Below are 306 nucleotides of genomic sequence, written 5' to 3'. Positions count from 1 at the left end.
CTGTCGGCTCTCCTGCTGCTGTGGCACCGCCGCGGCGCCGCCCCCCCCTCGCCCCCCCCCCGCCCCCCCCCCCCCGCCCCCCCCCCCCCCCCCGCTCCTCTCCGTTTCCTCCCAGTAAAACTCCCGGCGCTCCCGGTTCTCCCCGCTCCGAGCCGCGCGCGGCTCGCGGTTCCCCCCTGGTTCCCCCCGTTCCTCCCCGTCCCCACCTGTTCGCACCGCGGCCGCTCCTGCAGCGCTCAGTTCCTGCAGTGACGCTTCCACCCCACCCCAAACCCACCCCAAATCCGCCCCACACTTCACCCCCCC

This window comes from Lagopus leucura, unplaced genomic scaffold (genome assembly GCF_019238085.1).
Source record: "Lagopus leucura isolate 7727_CA_CO unplaced genomic scaffold, USGS_WTPT01 34922-0_obj-0_obj, whole genome shotgun sequence".
Lineage (NCBI taxonomy): Eukaryota > Metazoa > Chordata > Aves > Galliformes > Phasianidae > Lagopus > Lagopus leucura.
Note: the sequence above shows the minus strand (reverse complement) of the source record.